This window comes from Theropithecus gelada, chromosome 12 (assembly GCF_003255815.1).
Source record: "Theropithecus gelada isolate Dixy chromosome 12, Tgel_1.0, whole genome shotgun sequence".
Lineage (NCBI taxonomy): Eukaryota > Metazoa > Chordata > Mammalia > Primates > Cercopithecidae > Theropithecus > Theropithecus gelada.
Window position 1 is genome coordinate 68,343,914 of NC_037680.1, and position 27,819 is coordinate 68,371,732.

Below are 27,819 nucleotides of genomic sequence, written 5' to 3' on the forward strand. Positions count from 1 at the left end.
GTAGGCTGAGATACCACTTAACCTGTGGCAGCACGTGTGTGAGCTTTGGAGTCTGCATTCACTCATTTGACCATTGATTTTTTTCTTCAGTAAACATGGGAGTCCCTCTGATGTGCTAGGCATCATGTTAAACCTGGGGGAATAGAATATTGAATAGACCATAGTCCCTAGTAATCAAGATACTTACAGTCAGTGATTGGGGTGAGTGGAAGAGACCCATAAGGAAATAGGCAACCATATTATACCATGATAAGTGCTGTGACAGAGGGTGGTATACCTAGAGTATCATGGGTACAGATACAAGAAGAATCCAGTCCAGATGTGGGGTTCCAGGGAAGGCTTCCTATAGAAGGGAATATCTAAGTTAGTCCTCCAAGGCCAGTAAGACTTATTCAAGCAAATACAGAGATATGGAGAGGGCATTATGATCCTTCCTGAGACAAGTGCTTTCAGGTGGAAAAGATGAGGCAAGATAGCAGGTTTGAAATTCTTACTCAACTATTCTGGATATCCTTAAGAAATTACTTAAGCTCTCCAAGATTGAGTTCCTTCACCTGTAAAATGAGCCTAATAATGTCTCAAGGAATTGTCAAGGACATGGTGGAGTTGGGATTTAAAATATTGTCTAAGGATAATGTGTTTCTTTTTTTCTTTAGTTTTTTTTTTTTTGTCTTTATAAAACTTTTGTTATATAGTAATACACCAGTGATCCTTACTGTATTAGTCCGTTCTCATACTACTGTAAAGAACTGCCAGACACTGAATAATTTATAAAAGACAGAGACTTAACTGACTCACAGTTCGACATGGCTGGGAGGCCTCAGGAAACTTACAATCATGGCGGAAGGGGAAGCAAACACATCCTTCTTCACATGGTGGCAGGAAGGAGAATTGCCAAGCAAAGATGGAAAAACCCCTTATAAACTCATCAGATCTCATGAGACCTCACTCATTAACATGAGAACAGCAGTGTGGGGGTAACTGCCCCCATGATTCAATTACCTCCCACTGGGTCCCTCCCACGACACATGGGGATTATGGGAACTACAATTCAAGATGAGATTTGGGTGGGGACACAGTCAAACCGTATCACTTATCACTTCACAAAAGAACTAAAACACAAAATAACAAAAATAAGATCCCAACCTGAATACATTCTAAACCTAGCATGAATCAGGGTTACCTGTTCTGATAGCATCAAAGTAATTTAGATTATTAAATAATTAACAATAATTTTATTTTGCCAATCACAGTTGAAGTACTCTTATCCTTAGTCCAATATATATGTATATACACATATATATATACACACACATAAATATGTGTGTGTGCTGAACAAAGCCTTTCGATAAAGCCTTATTTATTTTTCAAGACGTTTTGACAAATCAGATGAACACACACCCACATGGATTAAAATAGACCAATCATAAGCCTGAAATATAGCATGTGTTTTCTTTGATTTTTGTAATGTATTTTCATAGGAAGTTTTCATTGGAAGTTTCCCTTCCAGGGAAACCCTGAGTTTATTAAACTGGAGTTTCTCTTTCTGTTGTTGGTAGCAGCTGGGGACAGTGGTCATGACTAAGAGGGAATGAGAAGCATTATTTTAAGTGAGGACAGTTTAATCATGCTGACTGATGAACGCATCCTGTGATTTAGAACAATTTGTCCTTTCTATGCAAGTCTGCATCATCATCATTTGCCGTTGCTCTGTTATAAATATATTAAGGACATAAGGATGCTGGGAACTACTTATTTTGGGGGAGCAGTCTTATGAAAAGTATTTATTGTTTGGCATCATGAATTCATAGAAAATTGAACAGTGGACATGGCATAGTGAGTCATAGAGTGTCAATGACAAGATTAAGAATAAGAGCTTTAATGTCAGAGAGACCCTGCTTTAAATTCAGGCCACACTAGATAGGCCTGAAAAATTATCACTTCCTTCATGCCTCAGTTTCTTCATCTGTAAAATAGAGATATGAATAGTACTTTCCTCAAAGGGTACTTAAAGAAATTAAAATGAAATAATTCACTAGAAGTAATTACGTTTGATATAGTATTCCATGACAGATCAATGCTATTAGATATCATTGTCAAAGAACATTTTTTGTTTTTAAGAGATGAACTCGTTTCATAATTGAATGGCCTTTCGAAAGTATAAGAGAAAGTAAAAAAAAAAAAAACCTATTAGGTATGTGGAAGTAATCTCTGTACTAAATGTAGAGTCAAGAGATAGGAGGGAATACATAATTCTAGAAATCTTTTCCAATGAGACCGTCAAAGGAAAGCAGTAGTATATGGGCCAGAGTGGGAAAGGACATGAAACCTGAAATCTCAGGTGTCAATTTTTGTATGCTGGCTTCGTGCCATGCATGCATAGGTCCTGCATAAGTTGTTTGAATAATTATAAAGGTAATGAGATGTCAGTAAAATGAGTCAAGAAAGGTTCAAGTTAAAGTGATGTGATCTTGAAAGCAGGCCCCTGAAGATTTTTTAAATGGTTGCCTTCTGAATATGATTTTATTCTAATAAGCTAATTAAATCTAAAAGTGTAAAAATGAGCCCGAACATAGACTTATGTTTGACTCTTGTCTTATTTTTTAAAAATAAGTGCAGTACTTTCTATTCCTCCCCTTAAGGTATAATTCCCAGCTAGCACACTTCAGGATAGATTGGTCTGGCTACCTCCATCGGCACGGCGATTCTTCCCATTGCAGGTGTGAGCCCGATCTATACACCTTGGAATTAATGGAGCCTTGCTCCCTGTCACAAAGGCAACTTGCCAAGTGGACTTCTTCTCTCCGTCTGCTCTGCAGAGGGCACTGCTGAATGCCTGTGAGTGGGCGTGCTTAATTAAGTAGGGGTCCTTACTTTTAATAATGTTCTAGTTTTAATTCTGAAATATTCTTAATTCTAAGGACAAGTCCACTCTTAAAAGGACCTGGACTGCAGGCTAAAAATGGTTTATGGTGCATTTATTAGCCATTATTTAGGCTGAAAATAATCTGTTTTGTAAATCAAGAACTTGAACAATTACCCAGAGGTACTCTAAGCAAGTATCACATTGGGTCTGAACAGATTGCTGCTTTTTCTTTTTCTCCCCAGTGCTTCATATTACCTTCAAGCCTCTAAGAGTGTGCTTAACTATAAAAGAGGCAATATAAACACGAATCTATGCTACAATATGCTGCATGACCCAGATCAAAGGCACTCTGGCTTTCCCTGAATAAAGGCTTCGTGACAAGTCATTGCAAGAAATACTTCAGGGCTTTATAAGCCTAATTAGAATTTCATTAACTTAATCATAAATTACCCCTGGCTCAGGTCGGCTTGTTACCTTTTCCCTCTCAGTTCAGATTTTGACCCATGGGTTTCCCGTTTAATGTGGCAGCTGCTGAGATTCTATGTGAAGGATAAGCTTGAAATGCACGCAGTCAAGGGGCTATCTTTCTCAGTCTGTTTGAAGTGCACCTGGAAATTGTAGGCTTAGCAGGAAGAGAAAAAGCTCAAATGCCCACAGATACTGCAGCTTGAAGTGGTAAATGGACCACAGTCTAAGGGAACACGGAGCTATGCTGCCGCTGCACCAAGGCCGCTTTGGTCTTAGACAAATTCAGATCTCATTTAAAAAGACTTCATGTTCCTGATCTCAGTTTTAAGATTCACTTAGAATTTAAATCAGGCAACAGATAAAAATCAAAAGTTTGAAATGTCACACATAAACTTATCAGCTTACGGAAATGGAAGAATACTGAGGAAGCTACATCTGGACTGTTGTCCAATAGCTGTGAGAGTTATGTGCTGCTCAAAGGCATGAATCCTGTATCACTTAAGACAATCTGCTGGCTGCTATAAGTTTGACAGTTCGTGGCACATTGTAAATTCACCTGAATCTGATTTATGTGCGTGCAAACACTATAATGAGAAAAATTACTACAACTGTTAGTAGGAGATGCTATCTGAATGGGTGCCAAGATGTTGGCTGATCATTGGTGCAATGCCAAGCTTTTTTTTCCTATATATGTATTCTTTCAAAGCACAAAATTCTTTGCTTAAGGGGCAATTTATAAATGTCTATGGAGTGTTTTTTATTTAATGTAGATAGATCATTCTGCATTTTAAATTGTTCAGGGTTTTAATTGACAGTATGTGTGGCATCTTACCTTGTTTGGTGTGATCTGGTTTTCTTTGCAGCCAAGGGCACTAGAGTTGACCGTCTCTGATAACAGTTATAAAAATGCCTTGATACTTATCTATACATTGCCTTAAAAATACAATAGTATTTTTTTAAGTTGTTGGTTCAAGAAACTGAAACTCTTGAAAGATTTTTATTTCCTTTAGTGTTCATATCTTGATGACTTCAGTTGGAATTCTAATTGCACTTAATTTCTGCTTCTTCACCCATCTGGAACATATCATGGCCCTAGAGTTCTTAAACTATTTAATTTCTCTAGGTCTTGAAGGAAAAGCCCATTTACTTTTACAATTCTCTTATGAGGTTATGGGAATGGGTTCTTTGAAAATAAAGATTTTTCAAGCAAATGTTTAAACTTTTTTGAAAAAAAAATACAGTTTATTCTAACTTTGGAAAACCTGAGGGAAATCTTGTTGAAATCTAGAGAACTCAAGCCAGGATGGTGAGAGCTACCTGGCCATCTCTGGAGTGTTTTCTTTTCAGAGCCAAATAAGTGCTTGCTCAAGGTAGGGGAGTCTGTCACTTCCGGTCTCATGAGTCCTGAGAGTACTTCTTGTGATTATCTCAAACTAGCATTATAGTTCAGCATCAGGCCTTTTCTCTCTCTCATGCAATATCACCCTGATAGATCCAGCTAAACCCAGAGGCCCGAAATGTTCCTCTTCTTCTAATGTAAGCATAGCTGGGAAGAAAGACAAACAACTGGGGCCTCAGACAAAGAAAAAGAATAATAAAGTAGCTGGCATTCCAAACCCATTTAATGTAATCAGGCCAGAACTGATCTTTCAATCTAACATTCAAACCCCAAATTTATACTGAGTGCATACTACATTCAAGATACTATATGAGGTATTGTATTGTCAGGAAAAATTCTGAGAGACTGAATGCACCCAAAAAAGTGGGGGAGGGTTGGGTGGGAGAGGGAGAAAGAGAGTTTTCTGTGTCTAGCATGACCTTCTGGGATATCTCTGATTTTCATTGTCTTTCTGCTATTTTATGATGCTTTAAGTTGTAGAAAAAAACAGATAATAATGGAAATGTAAATTAATTGTGTCTGCTGGGAAGAAATTGATTATAGCTCAGTGAATAGACCTGTTAGGCATTTACTTATAAATTTATTTCAGAATTCCTTAACTGATTATATGGTTGGTACTTCAAATTATTGTCTGAATGGGTTATAACATCTTACTAGTCCCCTCACTCATTATTGTACTGAAATAAAATATTTGACATGTGTTCATTTTGCATTTATATAAGGGTCATGATTATCCCTCTTTTAAACATTGTCAGGCAGTTCCAAGATGGCTGAATAGGAACAGCTCGAGGCTACAGCTCCCAGCATGAGTGACACAGAAGATGGGTGATTTCTGCATTTCCAACTGAGGTACCGGGTTCATCTCACTGGGGTGTGTCAGACAGTGGGTGAAGGACAGTGGGTGCAGCCCACCGAGTGAGAGCCAAAGAAGGGCGAGGCATTGCCTCACCCGGGAAGTGCAAGGAGTAAGGGAATTCCCTTTCCTAGCCAAGGGAAACCATGACACACAACACCTGGAAAATTGGGTCACTCCCACCCTAATACTGCACTTTTCCAAGGGTCTTAGCAAACGGCACACCAAGAGATTATAGCCCATGCCTGGCTCCCTCAAGGCCTCCCTCATTGCTAGCACAGCAGTCTGAGATCTAACTGCAAGGTGGCAGCGAGGTTGGGGGAGGGGCGCCCACCATTGCTGAGGCTTGAGTAGGTAAACAAAGTGGCTGGGAAGCTCGAACTGGGTGGAGCCCACTGCAGCTCAAGGAGGCCTACCTGCCTCTGTAGACTCCACCTCTGGGGTCAGGGCATAGCTAAACAAAAGGCAGCAGAAACCTCTGCAGATTTAAATGTCCCTGTCTGACAGTGTTGAAGAGAGTAGTGGTTCTCCCAGCATGGAGTTTGAGATCTGAGAATGGACAGACTGCCTCCTCAAATGGGTCCATGACCCCCAAGTAGCCTAACTGGGAGGCATTCCCTGTAGGGGCAGACTGACACCTCACAAGGCTGGGTACCCCTCTGAGACAAAGCTTCCAGAAGAACGATCAGGCAGCAACATTTGCTGTTCAGCAATATTCACTCTTCTACAACCCCCACTGCTGATACCCAGGCAAACAGAGTCCGGAGTGGACTTCCAGCAAACTCCAACAGACCTGCAGCTGAGGGTCCTGACTGTTAGAAGGAAAACTAAGAAACAGAAAGGACATCCACACCAAAACCCCATCTGTACATCACCATCATCAAAGACCAAAGGTAGATAAAACCATAAAGATGTGGATAAAACAGAGCAGAAAAGCTGAAAATTCTAAAAAGCAGAGCGCCTCTCTCCCTCTAAAGGAACGCAGCTCCTCACCAGCAATGGAACAAAGCTGGATGGAGAATGATTTTGATGAGTTGAGAGAAGAAGGCTTCAGATGATCAGACTTCTCTGAGCTAAAGGAGGACGTTTGAACCCATTGCAGGGAAGCTAAAAACCTTGAAAAAAGATTGGACGAATGGCTAACTAGAATAACCAGTGTAGAGAAGTCCTTAAATGACCCGATAGAGCTGAAAACCATGGCACGAGAACTACGTGACAAATGCAGAAGCTTCAGTAACTGATTCAATCAACTGGAAGAAAGGGTATCAGTGATTGAAGATCAAATGAATGAAATGAAGTGAGAAGAGAGGTTTAGAGAAAAAAGAGTGAAAAGAAACAAACAGAGCCCCCAAGAAATATGGGACATGTGAAAAGACCAAATCTATGTCTGATTGGTGTACTTGAAAGTGATAGGGAGAATGGAACCAAGTTGGAAAACACTCTGCAGGATATTATCCAGGAGAACTTCCCCAACCTAGCAAGGCAGGCCAACATTCAAATTCAGGAAATACAGAGAATGCCACAAAGATACTCCTTGAGAAGAGCAACTCCAAGACACATAATTGTCAGATTCACCAAAGTTGAAATGAAGGAAAAAATGTTAAGGGAAGCCAGAGAGAAAGGTCGGGTTACCCACAAAGGGAAGCCCGTCAGACTAACAGCGGATCTCTTGGCAGAAACTCTACAAGCCAGAAGAGAGTGAGGGCCAATATTCAACATTCTTAAGGAAAAGAATTTTCAACCCAGAATTTCATATCCAGCCAAACTAAGTTTTATAAGTGAAGGAGAAATAAAATCCTTTACAGACAAGCAAATGCTGAGAGATTTTGTCACCACCCGGTCTGCCTTACAAAACCTCCTGAAGGAAGCACTAAATGTGGAAAGGAACAACCGGTACCAGCCACTGCAAAAACATGCCAAATTGTAAAGACCATCGGTACTAGGAAGAAACTGCATCAACTAACAAGCAAAATAACCAGCTGACGTCATAATGACAGGATCAAATTCACACATAACAATATTAACCTTAAATGTAAATGGGCTAAATGCTCCAATTAAAAGACACCGACTGGCAAATTGGATAAAGAGTCAAGACCCATCAGTGTGCTGTATTCAGGAGACCCATCTCATGTGCAGAGACACACATAGGCTCAAAATAAAGGGATGGAGGAAGATCTACCAAGCAAATGGAAAACAGAAAAAGGCAGGGGTTGCAATCCTAGTCTCTGACAAAACAGACTTTAAACCAGCAAAGATCAAAAGAGACAAAGTAGGCCATTACATAATGGTAAAGGGATCAATTCAACAAGAAGAGTTAACTATCCTAAATATATATGCACCCAATACAGGAACACCCAGATTCATAAAGCAAGTTCTTAGAGACTTACAAAGGGATTTAGACTGCCACACAATAATAGTGGGAGACTTTAACACCCTACTGTCAACATTAGACAGATCAACGAGACAGAAAGTTAACAAGGATAACAGGAATTGAACTCAGCTCTGCACCAAAGCAGACCTAATAGACATCTACAGAACTCTCCACCCCAAATCAACAGAATATACATTCTTCTCAGCACCATATCACACTTATTCTAAAATCAACCACATAGTTGGAAGTAAAGCACTCCTCAGCAAATGTAACAGAACAGAAATTATAACAAACTGTCTCTCAGACCACAGTGCAGTCAAACTAGAACTCAGGACTAAGAAACTCACTCAAAACCACTCAACTATATGGAAACTGAACAATCTGCTCCTGAGTAACTACTGGGTACATAATGAAATGAAGGCAGAAATAAAGATGTTCTTTGAAACCAATGAGAACAAAGATACAACATACCAGAATCTCTGGGACACATTTAAAGCAGTGTGTAGAGGGAAATCTATAGCACTAAATGCCCACAAGAGAAAGCAGGAAAGATCTAAAATTGACACCCTAACATCACAATTAAGAGAACTAGAGAAGCAAGAGCAAACACATTGAAAAGCTAGCAGGAGGCAAGAAATAACTAAGATCAGAGCAGAACTGAAGGAGATAGAGACACAAAAAACCCTTCAAAAAAGCAATGAATCCAGGAGCTGGTTTTTTGAAAAGATCAACAAAATTGATAGACCGCTAGCAAGACTAATAAAGAAGAAAAGAGAGAAGAATCAAATAGATGCAATAAAAAATGATTAAAGGGGATATCACCACCGACCCCACAGAAATACAAACTACCATCAGAGAATACTATAAACACTTCTATGCAAATAAAATAGAAAACCTATAAGAAATGGATAATTTCCTGGACACTTACACTCTCCCAAGACTAAACCAGGAAGAAGTTGAATCCCTGAATAGACCAACAACAGGCTCTGAAATTGAGGCAATAATTAATAGCCTACCAACGAAAAAAAGTCCAGGACCAGATGGATTCACAGCCGAATTCTACCAGAGGTACAAGGAGGAGTTGGTACCATTCCTTCTGAAACTATTCCAATTAATAGAAAAAGAGGGAATCTTCCCTAACTCATTTTACGAGGCCAACATCATCCTGATACCAAAGCCTGGCAGAGATACAACAAAAAAAGAGAATTTGAGACCAATATCCCTGATGAACATCGATGCAAAAATCCTCAATAAAATACTGGCAAACTGAATCCAGCAGCACATCAAAAAGCTTATCCACCATGATCAAGTTGGCTTCATCCCTGGGATGCAAGGCTGGTTCAACATACGCAAATCAGTAAATGTAATCCAGCATATAAACAGAACCAAAGACAAAAACCACATGATTATCTCAATAGATGCAGAAAAGGCCTTTGACAAAATTCAACAGCCCTTTATGCTAAAAACTCTCAATAAATTTGGTATTGATGGAATATATCTCAAAATAATAAGAGCTACTCATGACAAACCCACAGCCAATATCATACTGAATGGGCCAAAACTGGAAGCATTCCCCTTAAAAACTGGCACAAGACAGGGATGCCCTCTCTCACCACTCCTATTCAACATAGTGTTGGAAGTTCTGGCCAGTGCAATCAGGCAGGAGAAAGAAATAAAGGGTGTTCAATTTGGAAAAGAGGAAGCCAAATTGCCCCTGTTTTCAGATGACATGATTGTTTATTTAGAAAACTCCTTTGTCTAGGGGTTTATTTAGAAAACTCCCAAATCTCCTTAAGCTGCTAAGCAACTTCAGCAAAGTCTCAGGATACAAAATCAATGTTCAAAAATCACAAGCATTCTTGTACACCAATAACATGTGGCATATATACACCATGGAATACTATGCAGCCATAAAAAAGGATGAGTTTGTGTCCTTTGTAGGGACATGGATGCAGCTGGAAACCATCATTCTCAGCAAACTATCGCAAGAATAGAAAACCAAACACCGCATGTTCTTGCTCATAGGTGGGAATTGAACAATGAGAACACTTGGACACATGAAGGGGAACATCACACACCAGGTCCTGTTGTGGGGTGCCGGGAGTGGGGAGGGATAGCATCAGGAGATATACCTAATGTAAATAACCAGTTAATGGGTGCAGCACACCAACATGGCACATGTATACATATGTAACAAACCTGCATGTTGTGCACATGTACCTTAGAACTTAAAGCATAATAAAAAATAAAAAATAAACATTGTCTTTGACAACCAAAAAAATGACTCATACTTGCTCTTAAATTATTTCATTTTTAATTGGGAAAATAAGACATATAACTACAAACAGATACACAATTCTGAGCTCTCTCAGTCAATGAGGTTGGTGTTACTATATTTTTTCAGAGGGAGGGGAGATAATCCTAATCAATAACTATTGTACTTACTATCCTTTTATTTCCTTTAACTAGTTGATTACTATTTGAAAGCAAGAAAATTCATGTGAAAAGATAAAAGAATAAAATTATAGGCTACTATAGCCCAGAGAATGTTTTAAAAACACATTTTTGTCAAGATTTTTTTTATTATCAAAATAATAATACTATTTGGGAAATACTAAATCTTAGAAAATAATAAAATTTGGAAACCATGGAAAAGTAGAGGAAATAAAAACGATAATCCACAGTTTTAATAAGCAATGCGACCAATGTGGTATATTTTAATCTAGATTTTCTATGCTTAGTTTTGTTGTTACTTGTTTTTGTTTCAGCTCAGTTTGGTTGGTTGGTTTGTTTCTCTTGCACAGCACATGTAGGCTGAATAATCCCCCTCCCCCTGCTTAGATATCCACATCCTAATCCCTAATCCGTGGAATTTGTGAATATATGCAATTATATGGCAAAGTAAATTAAGGCTGCAGGTGAAATAAAGGTTGCTAATTAGCAACCTCCTGGATTATTCAGGTGGGCCCAATGTAGTCATAAGAAAATGTGGCACATGCGCACCATGGAATACTCTGCAACCATAAAAAAGGATGGGTTCACGTCCTTTGCAGGGACATGGATGAAGCTGGAAACCATTATTCTCAGCAAACTATCACAAGGACGGAAAACAAAACACCGCATGTTCTCATTCATAAGTGGGAATTGAACTATGAGATCACTTGGACACAGAGCAGGGAACATCACACACCAGGGCCTGTTGGGGAGTGGGGGCTGGGAGAGGGATAGCATTAGGAGAAATACCTAATGTAAATGATGAGTTGATGGGTGCAACAAACCAACATGGCACATGTATACCTATATATCAAACCTGCACGTTGTGCACATGTACCCTAGAACTTAAAGTATAATTTTTTAAAAAAAAGTGAAAGAGAGAGGCAGAAAAGGGAGAACCAGACAGATGGCAGTACAAGAAGGACTCCATCTGTTGCTAGAGGAGAAAGCCACAAGCCAAGGAGTGTAGACAGCTTCTAAAAGCTGGAAGAAGCAACGAATTTGGGTTTTTCCCTAGAGCATGCAAGAGGAATGTAGTTTTGCTACATCTTGATTTTAGCTCACTGAGATGCATTTCAGACTTCTGACCTCCAGAACTGTGAAATAATAGTTCATATTGTTTATGTTTATTGCGGCACTATTCACAATAGCAAAGACTTGGAATCAACCCAAATGTCCATCAGTGACAGACTGGATTAAGAAAATGCGGCACATATACACCATGGAATACTATGCAGCCATAAAAAAGGATGAGTTTGTGTCCTTTGTAGGGACATGGATGCAGCTGGAAACCATCATTCTCAGCAAACTATGGCAAGAACAGAAAACCAAACACCACATGTTCTCACTCATAGGTGGGAACTGAACAATGAGATCACCTGGACTCGGGAAGGGGAACATCACACACCGGGGCCTATCATGGGGAGGGGGGAGGAGGGAGGGATTGCATTGGGAGTTATACCTGATGTAAATGACGAGTTGATGGGTGCTGATGAGTTGATGGGTGCAGCACAACAACATGGCACAAGTATATATATGTAACAAACCTGCACGTTATGCACATGTACCCTAGAACTTAAAGTATAATTAAAAAAAAAAAAGTTCATATTGTTTAAGCTTCTGAGTTTGTGGTAGTTTTTTTACAGCAGCAGTAGGAAACTAATGCAGTGCACGTATGTAGATTTTTTAATCTATAAAATTATGTGTACCTATGTGTTATTTAAAACATTTTTCAAACATAATTTGTAATCATACCTATCATTTATTTAATTATTCTTTTATTATTTCTATTATTAAAATGATACTCCAATTAGTATCTTTGGGCATAAAGCTTTTTCTATATTTTACATTATTTTCCTAGGATGGAATTACTGTGTCAAAAGGTAGAAGTATGTTTAGATAAAAAGGATTGTGAAGAAGAGGCAGATTGAAGGTCATAGAATTCATATTTCTGACCCATGAAGGATGTATTTTCAACTTTTACCACACTCATTCAAAAGAACTGAGTAAATAATCCTTCCTGCTGCTTTTTCTACCTCCCTCAGTTGTCTAGTGTGTTACAACCCAAAAAGAAGATGAGGCAAATTCCAGAGATCTGGAATGATCTGGGTGAACATCCTGTAGACTCAGGTATAGCAAGCTGCAGAGTGGTGTCATTAATCTTAGAAATAAGTTAACTGGCTAAGGTCCAGAATTTAGCAGAGCACAATGAAGAAAAGAACAGTTCCTTCAAATAGATTAAGAGTGACAGTTTTATGCAATCAGGATTCATACATGACAGTGACCATCTTGGGATGGGGCCTTGGAGGCCAGTGAGTACAACCTTCAGAATGCAAGAAGGTATCTTGAGGATAAACAAGAGATGTTTTATTTGGTACCATGGTTCAAGCGTTTGCTAATTTCTTACAATGAATAATTTAAGCTAAATGTTAGAACCAACTATATGATTTTAAATATGTTATTATAATCAGCTGCAGTGTAACCCACCTGTAATTATTACTCTATAGGGCAGGCTCAGTGATTCCCAATAAATTATTTCATTGTCTTCCAAGGGTTATAATAATGAACCTCTATAGGTATTTTTATAGCTAGAATCTGACAGTGTTGACACACTTGACAACTGCAGTCATAATGCCTGTATCTGGAGCGTGCAAACCAGGTAAATAATGCCTTCTGCCTCTTTCTTCTCCCATGTTCATATTAAATATTGCCTTTGTCTGGGTGTGCTACACAACCCCCTATCACATCTTAAGCTTTGTACTTTCAGAGGCTAATTCTTGAACACAGATAAAATGATGCAATCAGTTTGGGGGAAAAAAAGTGAAGCACTGGGTCAATTAGCTCTTTTCTGGATTCCCTAGATAACTAGTAGAAGGGAGGTTTTGAACTTTTAAGCCAAACAGTGAAATGAAGAAGCCCTGATTTTTAGATATGCAGGAAAAAAGTGAAACTGGGGAATAGAAATGAACTCAAAGGTCCAAGCATAGTGTTAATTATTATATTTTAATTTTTCCATTTATGTAAAGTTTCTCAGCTATCACTTTATTATCTCTTTAACTTATTTTACAGGTTCTTTAATGTAATATGCCATGAGAAGGTAGATCAGGACAAGTTGGACTGTTTGTTAGTGGGTTTTATGGGCTGGGAGATGATCTCATGTGAGACATTCCCCAGGAATGATGCTCATCGTTAAACAGCAAGAAGATAGCTGGATGGAAAATGTGTCATTCCAGGATGGAGTTGAACCTTAACTTTGCTGTGAAATGGTATAAGATTAGAAAAGGAGAGCATTAAATGTTGACCTAGAAAGACTGAAGAAAAGTTATAACTTCATTAGAATACATTTTTTTTTGAATGGGATAAGTTTTATATGGGATTACATGGAGGGTAGGGACTATTATAGATATTTATTTAAACTATTGGGAGTAGTAAGGAAGAACATTGAATACAATGGCAACAATCGCCAGAAGTAGCTCTGTCTTATTTTCCCAGGGTAAAGACATTTGCTTAGAATAAAATGGATTTCTAAATAATCACTTTCATTCTAAATGAGGCTACCTGGGAAGAAAAAGCTATTAAGCCATCAGTGTACCCCCTCCTCCTTCCTCACCTAGGTATTAGAACAAAATGTTTGCAAACCAATGACCTCATTTTCAGGTGAGGATCGTAAGTTAACAACCTTGCTTATGGAACCTCAATTTGCAAACATATTTCAAATATTTACCTAAATACTTAAGTCCCTAAAATATCAATTGTTTGAAGATGAGATTTTGAGGACCATGATGTTATATAAAGAAGTACATTATAAGGCCACTTTGGAGATGTGAATTTGCAAAAAAAAAAAAAAAAAAAAAAAAGTATCTGAATTTGCAGTTGTTTCAACATTCAATTGTGTGAATAAATTAAGTATTCTAATTTCTTGTTCTTGCTTTGCATATGTAAATATGGTATTTTGTACTTGTGGAATTATTTAGATAATTGGAGAGTTGGATGCTGAGCTCAAATATCAAATCTTTCAAAGGCACATTTGGTTGAGAAAAGAGTGGGACAATTTTTTCTTCTTTGTTTTTTTGAGTTATGAGAAAAAGAAAGTTCTTTTGGTCAACTTATTTTGGTACCAACCTTTCAGAGGGAAATGACAGTTTATGTGTGGAAATTAATGAGTCAAGGAGAAAACATAATTAGTGAGTTAGAAAGGGAAAGTGAGATTAATGTGGAAAAACTCAACTGCATAGATGCCACACACTCTACCACTGGGCAGCTTCAGGGAACTGTGTGCTAAGGGGAAGGCTTAGATCAGATGTTGATTGACTCACTGATTTATTCAGTAAATATTTATTGAGCACCTAATATGTAGCAGGCAGTCTGTTAAGTGCTGGTGATTCAGGAGTGAGTGAGACAGATGAAACTCTGGCCCAGTGGAGAAGACCCGGAAAAATGATCATTGAAGGGTGTGGGCCCAGTAGAGTGAATTGTAATGTTGACCACGAGGTGAGCACACTTTTCAGTTTCTACCTCATTGGCTCCCTGTTTACTAGGGAAGTTTCTGAAAAGGTCTTATGGAACATTACGTACCTCACATTTTCCCTGGACCTTGCAAGGCAAGGGTAGGGTTGCAGACTATACTCAGAGAATGGCCCTTCTGAATACACAGCCATGTGCTGCATGATGACGTTTCTGTCAATGGTAGACCACATATATGATGGTGGTCCCATGAGATTATGATAGGGCTAAGAAATTCCTATCATCTAGTGATGTAGTCATAGTAATGTCATAGCACAATTGCTTAATTTTAAAAATAAATTTAATGTGTCTTAAGTGTACAGTGTTTATAAAATCTACAGTACAGCAGTGTCTTAGGCCTTCACATTCACTTACTACTCACTGATTGACTCACCCAGAGCAACTTCCAGTCCTACATACTTCATTCATGCTAAATGCTATAGACGGGCATATCATTTTTTATCTTTTACACTGTATTTTTACTGTACCTTTTCTATGTTTAGATATGTCTAAATACATAAATAATTATTGCGTTATAATTACCTACATTTTTCAGTACAGTTAGAGGCTATACAGGTTTGTAACCTAGGAGGAATAGGCTATGCCACCATAGAGCCTAGGTATATAGTAGCTATCCCATCTAGTTTCTGTAAGTACACTATGTGATGTTCTCACAACAACGAAATTACCAATGAGGCATTCTCACAATGTATCTCTGTCATTAACTGATGCGTGATTACTTTGGTTATCTAGGTTTGGTGTTTCTCAAGCAGGGTTCATGTTGTTAACAAAGAGTTATTTAGCTTCTTCTGAGTTCCAGGAATGGTAAAGATGCGATGGTGATGAATTATTCATAGACCCTGCTCTCATGGGTCTTCCAGGCTAGTGAGAGAGATAGATATTAGTCAAATAGTCAAAGAAACAAAGATGTGATTACAAACTGCGATTCGAAGTACGAAGCTCTGCAAAAGCACAAACAGAGTCTTTTGTACCGTGTTGCCATCTAAAGGGATGGGAAGAGTTTAGTAGGGGAGTGGGAGGGACATGCATATTCCAGAAAAAGGCCAGTTTATGACAATTCTTGGAATTTGGGAGGAATAAGGCCATTATGGCTGGACTGCAGAGAGTTTAACATAAGAGATAAGATTATGGTCAGGGAACATAGATACAAGCAGATGGAATCCTGCTGATGCTAGCTGAGTGGCTGGAGCTTTCTAGCAAGCACAGAGAAGCTCTCTGCTTCTAGTCAAGAAAGGGGCTATGTGGGAGCATTAGATAACTTTGTTTTCAAAGTTAGGTTAACATTAGACAGATTTACTGAATGGGAGTATTTTGTTGTAACACTTCAAGTCCAAATGGAGTATGATACTATTATGAAGCACCAACATGCCATTTAGGAGTTCATCTACATCTAGTCATTTTCTCTATGTCATGGGCATTAAGGTGTGATCTGTTAACACATTTCTTACGATCTAGCACAGTGCCTGCCTGGAGTATGCACTAAAAAATTTTTCTGGGAGATTAAGTTTAATTTAATTGCAATAATGATTACCCTGTAGTCTAAACCTAATGAAACCCTTCATGTAAGCAGGACAGAATGGGGAAGACAAAAGGAGACCATAACTAAATAATTTACACATGCATCCCAAAGGCTGAGTTGCACAAGTACTGGAGAAAGGATTTTTTTTTTTTAATTATTGAAAATTTTGGACAATTCAGAGGTCTTTTCTTATGTTAAATCTTGAGACTTTATGATTGTGAGAATTTTATCTGCATAATCCACCTGCAAAAGGTGCGTCTTATCTGACAAAAAAACTTCAAACTCATTAAAAGAGGGGATCCTATATGTTTTCATGAGTGTTTTGTACTCTAAGCTCTGGTATCAAGCCTTGTATTCTGATTTAATGAATCTAGTTTTGGTTGGATAGAATATTTCTGCTTATCTTGTTTGCATTTATAACAGCAATTTTCAAACAAGAATCCATATAAACCTGGAGGTACACAGACTTTCTAGGAGCTACAAGGTCACAGATACCTTTAAGGGAACCAATGGCCAAATCCCCAGCTTGTATGTGTGCTATTGTTTGAATGTGTCCCCTCCAAAATTCAGGTGTTGCCAATGCGACAGTATGAAGGGTTGGGACCACTAAAAGGTGATGAGGTCGTGAGGGCTTTTCTTTCATTAATGGGATTAAGGTCCTTATGAAAGAGGCTTCAGGCAGTCCTCAGCTTGCTCTTCAGCTATTCTGCCGGATAAGCTGACAGCATTCTGCCCCTCTGGAGGATGCAGCCTTGATCTTGGACCTCCCAGATTACAGAAGTGTGAGAAATACATGTCTGTTCTTGTTAAATGACCCAATCTACAGTATTTTGTTGTGGTAGCACAGACTAAGACAATGTGTATGTTTTCCTAACACTAATCTTCTGGAGAGGATGGCTGTGGTGGGCCAGTTTTCCTACCCCACTTTCCCTTTTATAATCACTCTCCTCTAGCCTCTATAAAAAAATAACATCTCTCACCCATCTCTAATCTTACCATGGTGTACAGTGCTGGTATTTGAGATTGCATCACTCCCACAAAGTGAAAGCTTTGGTGAGAATTACTGAAACATGATACATCTTATTTTCATATCATTCCTTTAAGAAACTCATGTCTTTCTGTCTCAGTCTATCTAAAAATGAATTTGAATTCATAGGTAAGGAAGTACAAGAGGCAATTTAGTGATGTTTCCTAAAAATAAACAGGGAAGCTAGATATTTTCTGTTAGTAAGTCTGAGTTGGTTGATTGGTTTGACAGTGAAGACAAGGTTTGCCAATTAGCTCTATTGACATTTTCTATAAACTTAATGAATGAAATTTTCAGCCCCAAGGTTTTTGAAAAGTATACATTTGATGCATGTGTTAATATGTAAATAATCATAATCATTTAAACTTACAGTAAAAGTTTCAGAAGTCAAACTTAATGATATGAGAAGGGATACATAGTTTCTCAAAAAGTCATAGATTTGAAATATTAGCTGATAGGAAGAAGAAAAAGTGTGGTGGCCCAGTGAATGAAGAGGAGTATCCCAGATATCTCACTAGGAAAATGCCTTCGTGTTAATTACATCACTTAAACATTAAGAAAACAGGTTTCCTGGAGAATGATTGTATATACATTTATAAATAAGTAAATATACACACACACACACCCCCACCCCTACAGTTGTTCTGAGGGCAAGTGTTGGATTCATTGAGTTTTTTTCATTGACACTCTGCTCTTCTTATAGGGGAGCACAGGTTATGTTGATCAGCAAAGTTGTCTTCTAGATATTGAGAAGCAAATCTGTCATTCCAATTTTTAAACACTCTGAAGTCAGAGCCAAGATAAAGTAGTGTTTTGACCCTAGATTTATTATTCAAAAATCAATTTTCTCATTAGAAAAGGAATATTTGTTTCAGAAAATTTTGAAAATAGCAAAAATTATAAGGAAAACAAAATCAAAACCAGCAATCTATTATTGTTTAGTTGTATACAGATACTCCTCAATTTATGATAGGGTTATTTCTGTAAGATGAAGAGGATTTGTTTTTGGGAAATAACCTCATTGTAAGTTGAGAATATCATAAATTGGAAATGTATTTAATGTACCGAACCTACTGAACATTATAGCTTATCCAAAGCTGCCTTAAATGTGTGCAGAACACATACATTAGCCTACAGTTGGACAAAATCATCTAATGCAAAGCCTATTTTATATTAAAGTGTTGAATATCTCATGTAAGAGTATTGTATTGCGTACCATTAGCCTGAGAAAAGATCGAAATTCCAATGTCAAAGTATGGTTTCTACTGAATATATATTGATTTTGTACCAATATAAAGTAGAAAAATCGTAAGTCAAACGATTGTAAATTGGGGACCATCTGTATCTTTCTGTTCATTTTTCTACGTATAGAAATTTAGTTCTTTTTCAACATTGGAATCTTTCTATAACAGTTCATAACTACTTTTAAATTTTATCAACATATTCTGATCATTTCACCGTTTCATTAAATGTTTTTTTAATGACATCATTCCCAATGATTGAATAGTATTCCATCAGGAGGAGTAACATAATTAATTAACTCTACATTTTTCATACTTGAGCAAATGTATGGATCCTTTTCAAAGGAAAGATAAATTGTCATGCTCCCTCCAGGCTTGATTTATGTTATTTTCATTGTTTTTCCTTCTCTATGTAGAAGTACAAAATCAGAATAAATTTTTTTATGATGCTAACAACTTCAAAACCAATACAAATTTATGTTTAAATTTTGATATAAAATTAATATAAGTGAAATGCCAACAGTTACTTAAAGTGATAGCTGATACTTAATAGTAGGATGATAAATGTTTGATATTTTCTTGGTGTGCTTCATTTGATTTTGAGCCTGATGGACTATCATGTCAGTTATCTTGAATATAATCATATTTTTCTTCTACAATAAACTTGTTTTAAGTCAATGATTCATTGTTTTTATGGATCAATCAGTTTAACAGTGTACCTCAAAGTACAGTACCATCAAAAGTTTAAACAAAAATTCTTAACTACTAAACTTAATCTTGTTAGATTCAAAGATAACTCCTCACAGTGTAAATATGACATTAACAGTTGTTTGCTAAGTGATAATTCAGCTCTCCCACAACTTCTGTGTCCTCCTTGTTCTCTAGGAGGTTTGCCTTTCCTTGGCACTATTGTGACTATAAGTACAAACACAAACTTTGGCATCAAAATCACAGCAGAGCTGAGGTGGTCTACCAGATCATCCAGAATATCTTTACATTGACATTCTTTAGATTATTGTCAACATAAAGACACTAGATTAAAAAAGGAAACCTAGGCAATACCATTCAGGAATAGGCATCGGCAAAAACATGAATAAAAGACCAAAAGCAATAACAACAAAAGCCAAAATAGACAAATGGGATCTGATTAAACTAAAGAGCTTCTGCAAAGGAAAAGAAACTATCATCAGAGTGAACAGGCAACCTACAGAATGGGAGAAAATTTTTGCAATCTACCCATCTGAAAAAGGGCTAATATCCAGAACCTACAAACAACTCAAACAAATTTACAAGAAAAAAACAAACAACCTCATCAAAAAGTGGGCAAAGGATATGAACAGATACTTCTCAAAAGAAGACATTTATGTGGCCAACAAACATGAAAAAAGCTCGTCATCACTGGTCATTAGAGAAATGCAAATCAAAACCACAATCAGATACCACCTCACGCCAGTTAGAATGGTGATCATTAAAAAGTCAGGAAACAATAGATGCTGGAGAGGATATGGAGAAATAGGAATGCTTTTACACTGTTGATGGGAGTGTAAATTAGTTCAACCATTGTGGAAGACAGTGTGGTAATTCCTCAAGGATCTAGAACTAGAAATATCATTTGACCCAGCAATCCCATTACTGGGTATATATCCAAGGATTATAAATCATCCTACTATAAAGACACATGCATATGTATGTTTATTGTGGCACTGTTCACAATAGCAAAGACTTGGAACCAACCCAAATGCCCATCAATGAGAGACTGAATAAAGAAAATGTGGCACATATACACCATGGAATACTATGCAGCCATAAAAAAGAATGAGTTCATGTCCTTTGCAGAGACATGGATGAAGCTAGAAACCATCACTCTCAGCAAACTAATACAAGAACAGAAAACCAAACACCGCACATTCTCACTCATAAGTGGGAGTTGAACAATGAGAACACATGAACACAGGGATGGGAACATCACACATCAGGGCCTGTTGGGGAGTAGGGGGTTAGGGGAGGGATAGCATTAGGAGAAATACCTAATATAGATGATGGGCTGTGCAGCAAACCACCATGGCATGTGCATACCTATGTAAGAAACCTGCACGTTCTGCACATGTACCCCAGAACTTAAAGTACAAAAAAAAAAAAGAAAAAAAGAATTAAAAAAAACAAGAAACACAAAAAGACCGTCTTTTGTAACTCACACCCTTAAGAATAAGGCTTTTGGAGCCCTCAATTTACCAAAGTCTCTATTTCTTTATATCTTGTGTATTAGTTTCTATTGCTGCTATAACAAATTAGCACAAAATTAGTTGCTTAAAACAATATGAAATTTATTATCTTATAGTTCTAGAGGTCAGAAGTCTTAAAATCAGTGTGTCAGTGTGGCCATGTTCCTTTTAGAGTCTCTAGGGGGAAAAGCCTGTTTCCTTTTCCAACTTCTAGAGCCTGCCTGCATTCCTTGGCACATGGGCCCTTCTTCCACCTTCAAAGAGCATCACATCAAACTCTGCTTCCATTGTCCCATCACCTTCTATGACTTGGACTCATTTGCCTTCCCCTTATAAGTGCTCTTATGATTTCGCTGGGCCAGATAGTTCAGGCTAATCCTTCCATCTCTAGATCCTTAGCTTAATTACATCTGCAAAGCACTTTCACCAAGTAAGGTAACATATTCACAGGTTCCAGGGATAAGGACATGGACATCTTTGGGGAGGCCATTTTTTCAGCCTACCATATCCGAATGCTAAAATCTTCTCTTATAAATAATGCTGTGATGTTGTATATAAATTATATAAAAAAGCTGTGATGTTGTATGTTGTATTCATTAGCCATGATTATTCTTTTAGGACAAAAGTCTAATGCTAGAATGTGCAAACCACAATATATATACATTAAAAAAGACTTTTAATAAACAACGCCAAATTACCCTCTAGAAGGGTTACTTTGAATTACACTTTTGATAGTAGTGCATAGTTGCTTGACTGCATTGGTATTATTTGTTAAAAATCCTTTGCTATTTGATAAGAAAAAATTCATTATTATTTTACCTTAGAGCAATTTGCTGTTAGTTATTTTGACGATATGGAACATTTAAAATATATTCACTGGTTATTATTACAAACAAAAATAATTTAGATGGAAATTTTATTCAAGGTTCTATTGCTCTATAGGGGTTTACTTTGCAATGTAGAAATGTCCTAACCTATAAGTGGTCTGCTTCTAAAATTGCAGCATCAGGAGGAAAATGTAGAACACCTTTGAACTAAAGTTCACATTTCAGAGTGTTTAGGAGAGTGAACTAATTGTTTAAACAGATGTAAGGATGATAGTGTTCAGGATGAAATAATTGTTCAGTGTGTTTTGTGTACAGAGTTGTTATGCTCTTCTAACAGGGATAGCCTGTTCAATTATAGATGTGTGCCCAAGTTAGAGCATGTCACTTGTTTCTACTACACCAGGTGTCTTTCCAGGGAAAACATCTTACAATAAATTTGCATTATTGCTAAATAAGAACTAAATATTTTATCTGAGAGCAATTATCATCTAATTCTTGTCATGAAAATATTAGTGACAGGAAAATTTTAATAGATAAAAATTTGAAGGATTTTAAAAATTGTTTTATTACACAACTATTACATACTCATTCAATAAAAAATTTTCATTGCAGATAATTGGAAGAAACAAAAGCAAGCCGTGGTGAAGAAGGAACGTTTTCTAAAGCCTCTTTTATACCCAGGATGGTTGAGAAGTCAGAGGCCTGCAATGCTAAGAGAGGGTCTAAAATGGTAAGATTGAACACATAATATAAAATATGTAGGGGTGTACAGGTGGCTATATTTTATTTGCTTATACTCTATCTTTTCTCCCTCCAAAGCATCACTTGTTGCTGAGTTAGGGAATCCAGACACAATGCAAGGCAAGCCTTGAGAAAAATCATGCAAAATATTGCTTTCAGAGTTTACAGAGGCAACAATATCCTTTCTTTCTTTGCTCAGTCCTGCTGGGGCTTTGCTTTCCTTGAAGAAGATGCGTCAGTGGTTTTCTTTCTTTAAGATATCTAGGAGGAGGTTGTTTTTAGCTGAGAGCTGCTGCTTTGCCTATCACTGCAGTGTCGTGTAGGATGCCTGGTAGAGAAGGCAGCTGGAGAGGAGGAAGTCGGAAAGTGAGTGCCTGTAAAGAAAGAGCTCAGGAATAAAAAGAGAATATGCTAGGCTGTGCGCAAGCAGCAGGTGCAGCTTTCAGGCATGGCAGAACAGGGTGGGTGCCTTTGGCAATCTCTAGTCTCTTGGGATCTTTTATTTGTTTGGTATTCTAAGAAGATCTGACTTATTTGTACCGTTTCAATGATATTGTGAGGTTAATATGTTTCCTGGTGCATAGTAATTAACATCAGGCTCTGCAGAATGGAATATTCCAGGACTTAGAGAATGCTGGGCATTTTATGGGCTGCAGCCAGCAGATGGTGATAGCGTACCATAAAAAAGCCAATGAAGTGGGCTTGGTGAAGCTGGGAGGTTCAGTTTTGTTTTGCTTTGTTATTTAAGCTTGACAATACCCATCTATATATCCTGTGGGTGCACAGTGTTTGAGCCCAGTCTGATCTTAAACTTGTTTTATGATGATATCATTATTTTTTACTGCCACAAATTAACTGTCGGTTTCAATCTACCCCGTGTTTCAGCTGCCTTTAGGGATCATCTTGTCAGTTATGCAGCTTTCCAATTTTATGGCTGAGATCAAGAATGATTCCTTAAAGGCACAAGGGAAACACAGTGAAATGTGGGAGAGTGGATGTGAGCTCTGTTACATGGCCGATATTGTAGGTGCACAGGAAAGATAGATAAGGGCAAACCACTAAGGCCCCAATTCAGTTTGAAATTTGACTGTCGTGACATTTACACAGGTGCAATCATTTATCTAGATATTGATGGTGACCTACTATCACTGCAATAAAATGGAGCTAGAGGAGTTCCAGTATTATTTTACAGAGTTATGTTCAAACATGTAAGAATGTAAGGACTTGTGGGCACACCAATACTTTCAGGTCCACAGGAAATTCTTTCACTAGGACATAAAGTCATTCATTCATTCTTCCTTATGTCCAACGCTTCTTGAGTGCTTATTGGGTGCTTATCCTTGTTCCACGCGCTAGGAAGTCCTTGCAAAATTACCTCGCAGGAACTCCTGGTTGCTGCCTATCTTTTCTTGAAGTGTAAGGGCAAAAGGAGATTAGGATCCTCTTTATGGAGAGCTGGCAGAGCACCATTGATTGATGATAACCTCAAAGGAGAAAAGGGTCACATTCTAGTTTGCTCCAGTCAAAGATTTCCATCAGCAATAGACTGTTGTAAATCTGCTGCTGAACTCTGCTACTGGCCGGCATACTGTCCAAAGGTGTACTGAGAGACATTGGGGAATCCCAAAACTCAGTTAAAAAGGTCAGGCTATTCTTCAAATGTTAGATGGACAAAGTAAGCAAGGGTTCAAGCCCCCTGTCAAATCATCTGCAGTCTACAAATAGCTTATTTTACCAGCTTCCTAACTAATGTGGTATCTTCTTCTAGAACTTGCCGAGTTTTATCAGAATTAAGTAACGGTGGTTCCTCTATAGCCTGTCCATTATGAGCCAGGCCCTTTCCAAGCATTATTATTTTAATCTTTATGACATTCATTCAAATGGGGCATTATTATACTGTTTTGATATATAAGATAACTGAAGCTTAAAGAAGTTGATTAATTTGCCAAGTATGTAGCCTAGTTGAGAATTAAACCAAGGTCTGTCCATGCCCCTCCAGCTATGCCATACTCCCTCTCTTTTGAGGAATTGTTAGCTATAACATTGTTTCATTGGCCAGAACAAGTATGGAAGGGAAATAAAAGAAGCCGTCCCAGGATTTGTGCTGAGAGAGGCTGACATCTGTAAGGGGATCAGGCAGAAGACATAATATACAGGAACCCGGAAGCGTCCCATCATTTAGTCTGCAGGGCTTTGGAATATTGGGAAACAAAATCATCAGAATTTTCTGGGAGACGGGTGGTTAGCCTGAAGAAATGGGGTGTCTTGTTCCAAACAGAGGCTTCAGAGCATCAGACAGACTGTGGAGTTAAAAGAAGAGAAGCAAAGTGCAATTAGAACTGCCATACCAGGAAAACCTTTGCTTGAATGCAGGCTATAAAAGATGGATAGCGATACATTGGTCTTTTCAGCTCCACTCTCAGGCAGGGATAACAACATGACTGGCAGCAGCATTTTGAAACACAGACAGCCACCACCACTGATATTTATTTATAGAGAGAAAGTGCGCGAGGTGGGATAAATGCACAGAAACACTTTTGAGGACTAAGCGCAGTGCAAATGGGTTCACTATTGATTCTTAGCGGAAATGTTCATGTCTGCCTTATGAACAAATATTACTCCTGAGACCGTCTTTAACAAAATATTTAGTCTGACCTCTCCAGACTGCATTTACAAACTCATTTCTCTCTTCTTTATGTTTTAGTCCTTTTCACTGTGATGTAAGTAGGCTCTCCAGCAGCCCCAGAAGACTTTCACAAGAAGAGTTTCAGACGATAGACAATAAACCTAAGTGATTGTGTGGTAGGTTCCATCAAAAGGTATCATGGAAATACTATAGAAGAAGAATGAGAAATTGTAGGAAGTTAACATAAAGGGACACAAGGGCACATCAGGGTGTAACATCAGCTGGTGTGGCAGATCTTGGGATGCCAGGAAGCAAAATTGTCAGACACTGTCTATGGGGTTTTCGCTCCCACCGTGGCTCCATTTCCACACGTATGTCATTAAGTCCATTGTGACTGGACACAGCCAAGTGTGGAGAACCACTTAGGAAAGTTTAAGAATCCATTAGAATCATTAGATCTCTTCTGAGCTAGCCAGAATAATTAAATCTACGTCCAATTGGAAACTAGTTTAGCTGCCGATTTTACTTACCTTTCAAAGAATTGAGAGGAAATTCTTACGCAAGATTCACTCACAAATGCCTCCTAATGCATCTTTAAAACATTCTACTCATCTCCCTTCAAAAATGCCTTCTTATTTATGTTGCTGAAGGGCATTTTTCAAAATGTATTGTGACTTTATTTTAGTAGTCTGTGAACTAAGGTTACCCATAGAATGGTTGGAAATTAAGCAGTTTGTGACTATAAGTGATGTAAAAAAAATCAAACTGGATATTTATTTGATTGCTCAAAGTTCTGAGTGCATTATCTAGATAGCTTGTCCATTTTTGTCTGGGTTAATGTCAGAAGTTTTCAATTGCAAATCCCTCCAGAGCAGGACTGATGCCATCTCCATCAGTTTAAGAGCCCCAGGTTCCTCATCCAATAAGCATGTCTTGAGTGCCTAGGATGAGACACAAGTTCTTGACAGGCACAGGGTGCTCTTGTCTGGAGATGGCAGTGAAGACATTTTTCTTCCTGCGTAAATATGTGCAGGAAATCAAAGCTTTCTTTTTTTCCTTGCAGACTTACCTTTCCCCTCTCCTGATCCTGTAGAAAGACAGGGAAAATGAGGCCTTTTTTGTTTGTTATTATTATTTTTTAATTTTGAGCATTCAGTTCAAAGCTAAAGTTCTGCTACATATAAATGATAAATGGTTCTATGCTAAGGGGCTTGCCATTGTGTATATGGCCATGTAGCAGACATTTGGCTGTGTTTGTTTTTTTTTTCCCTTTTGCTTTAATCCCCTCATAGAAAACAAACACAGACTGGGCGTGATGGCTCACAGCTATAATCCCAGCACTTTGGGAGGCCCAGGCTGGTGAATCATCTGAGGTCAAGAGTTCGAGAGAAGCCTGACCAACATGGTGAAACCCTGTCTCTACTAAAAATACAAAATTATCTGGGCGTGGTGTTGCATGTCTGTAGTCCCAGCTACTCGGGAGGCTGACGCAGGAAAATCATTTGAACCCAGGAGGCGGAGATTGCAGTGAGCCGAGATTGCACCATTGCACTCCAACCTGGACAATAAGAGCAAAACTCTGTCTCAAAAAACACCAAAAAACTAAAAACAAAACCATAATGCAGTCTCCCAGTTACCACACTTTCTATACCATTGCTTCCCTTTGAACCTTTCAATTCTCCCACCAACAGTTTAGAGGCACTTTTGGCCACCCAGCAGCTTGAAACCTGCAAACACCATAGTATTTGCAGTCTATCTAGGGCAACAGGAACCCAAAGGTATCTATCAGTCTTGGGAGCCTCATATGTTCACAGATTTTCTTCTTGGAATTTTATTTTATTTATTTATTTATTTTTTTGAGACGGAGTCTCGGTCTATCATCCAGGCTGGAGTGCAATGGTGCAATCTCGACTCACTGCAACCTCTGCCTCCTGGGTTCAGGCGATTTTCCTGCCTCAGCCTCCTGAGTAGTTGGGATGACAGGCATGTGCCACCACGCTGGCCTAATTTTTGTATTTTTAGTAGAGACGGGGTTTCAGGAAATGTGTTTGGTTCACCTATATGGAATCTGAAGTATTCGCCTCTTGATACAAATTATTTATATTTATAGAAAATTTATTGTATTTCTATACCCACTAATCACCTATTCTGGAAAATGTTTCCAAAGGTAGAGAATGAAGTGTAGGAAAAAGCCCAGGGGACTACAGATAAGACGCTACTTCAAAACTTTAGGGCTGGAGCAAGTCACTTTCATAAGTTTCAGAATTCCCACCAGTTAAAGTGGAAGTAATAATGCCTTTCTTAGCTTTGCTTAATGGAGGTACAAATCATTTAAAATTCCAAAGTACGTTGCAAGTGTATGGTTAGAATGAAAAAAAAAAACAACATTTATTAGGTTTTTTTCTATATGTAACAAGTCAAGCTAAGGTCATACTATTGTGTAAGGAGAGAGCCTTATCTACATATTCCTCACTGTGACTTTTGTACATAAACAGATCACCACAACCACAAGCAACAAGGTAGTATTGGTTTCACAGTTAAAACACTGGGTTTTAGGATAGACAGACATGGGTCCAAATTCTAGCTCTGCCATTTTGTGACCTTGTTATTTAACCTCTCTATTTTCTCATTCATAAACAAAG